Raw genomic sequence first — 2,165 nt, 5'->3', positions numbered from 1 at the left:
AATGGTGGCAGCTGGCCATCAGGCAGCTTTTACAAAATGCCCACTGGAAAGCATGTTGCGAATGTTTAAAAACCACTTCTAAACTTGTGTGCACAGTTGTGAGGAAAAATGTCACTTGAGTCCTGCCAGAACATATCAATTTTATCTCTGGGTGTAGCCATGGGGACCACCAAGGCTTTTATCCGCACCCAATGAGGTTGCAACACCCTCCCATCCACCAGCCTAGCTGAGGGAGGAAGGCTGAGAGGAGTCCCTGACGTTGCACTGGGTGGGGAACGCATGTGAGCTGTGAGGCAGAAGGGAAGGCGGAGTGCGAGGGGAAGGACTCGTGCCGGGCATGGGCACACTGCCTGGCCAGCAGCTGGGAGACACCGGCCGGAATGGTCCACAGAGCCCCCTCCTTCCTCTATTTAGTTTCGCTTTCGCTTCTGTCTGGCACAAAATACTAGCTTGTTCTCAAGTGTCCACAAATGTCCAACTTTCTTCTTCCTGGAAGGCTTCACAAAGAATCTAAAGGCAGAAAATGCTCAAGGTCATAGCTTTCCAATCTTTTCCTGAGAAATGGTTTCCATTTTGAGTGCTAGCTAAGTTGGGTGCCTTTAGGAAGGATTCCATCTTACTGACTACACTGACCTTTAAAATGTGGTTTGATTTGTAGCTCCAGGTGGACCCGGCAATAGGAAATAGGACTATTGAAGAGGTAAAGTGTGATGACTTCCATTTACCCGGCACTGAGGTCAATTCCTTTAGATAACAACTAAAATTCTAATGCTCTAGGTTATTTCCTTTCATTAACTGGGAATATTGGTTACTGGTAAAACTGAGTTACAATGTAACAAAATCTTAACCTATTTAATTTGTATGGTGCTTTTGTGATCCTCAAACAGGATTGGGGTTAGGGACCACAGACGTAGAACATTCATCACAAACTTCCCCATGTAACTGGTTACAGAGTTCAACTCATTATTCTTCCCAGCCGTATGACTGGTGCAAAGATCAAACTTCTGGGGCTTCAGTTTACTCCTCTGCAAAAAGCGGACCATACTTAGCTCAAAGCAATGTTCTAATTTATGGAAAAGGGCTTAGCACACAACATACAAAAAATTCCGTTCTAAAATTAGTTATTAGCATATCTGGGTCATCCTATCCCACCGGAATTATACAAATCTTGAGTATCATCCAGTTTCAGTACCTTTAACATGGACACATCCCACACAGATGAAATTAAAGGGAAACATGACTGTCTTTCTTCCTAGGTTCTAACACTTCAGGCACAACGCACATACCTGCAGTGAGTGGGAAAGCTGGTTTCAAAGGAATTTCCATTTTTCTCCACCTTCCCCAGATCCGCACTCTGCTCCCCGCAACCTTCGTGTCATATGGCTGTTGTATGAAATACACTCACTACCTTTTTCTATGTGCCTTACCTGCTATATTTACTCTTGAAAACTTCCTCCTGGGACATCTTATTTTTTTTGAGACAGAGTCTTGCTCTGTCACCCTGGGTAGAGTGCAGTGGCGTCATCGTAACTTGCTGCAACCTCAAACTCCTAGACTCAAGTGATCCTCTTGCCTCAGCCTCCCAAGTAGCTGGGACTGCAGATGTGCACCGCCCGGCTAATTTTTCTATTTTTAGTAGAGATGGGGTCTCACTCTTGCTCAGGCTCGTCTTGAACTCCTGAGCTCAAGCAATCCTCCTGCCTCAGCTTCCCAGAGTGCTAGGATTACAGGTCCTGAGCTACTTTGCCTGGCCCCTCCTGGGACATCTTAGAAACTTAATACTCTGCATTTCAATTTTGCTCATCTCTCTTTGACACTCATCCAATGAACCGGTAGTGTTTACATGGGGTTGCTACTTTAGAAGGCAATTGCTTTTATTCATTATTGTCACCCTGGGTCCAGCTAGCATGGTGATCATGTAGGCATTCACATTTTCCAATCAAATGTTCATCAGATACCATTCTAAGCAACAATTATTTTATTGTGATTAAACTACACATTTCAGGTATCCTTTAATACTTCAGATGGCATTAGAGAATAAAAAATAAGAGATTTTCCTTTCTTTTTTGCCTAAAGCCTATCAATTTGCAGGTCTTTACTCTTCCTTATGAATGATGTAAAGAACAAAAAGCCCTGTGTTATCTTCACAGGAACCAAGAAACTAG

This window comes from Propithecus coquereli, unplaced genomic scaffold (genome assembly GCF_000956105.1).
Source record: "Propithecus coquereli isolate 6110/MARCELLA unplaced genomic scaffold, Pcoq_1.0 Scaffold109, whole genome shotgun sequence".
In the NCBI taxonomy this organism is placed as follows: domain Eukaryota; kingdom Metazoa; phylum Chordata; class Mammalia; order Primates; family Indriidae; genus Propithecus; species Propithecus coquereli.
The sequence above is the reverse complement of the archived record's forward strand: the minus strand, read 5'-3'. Positions refer to the sequence as shown.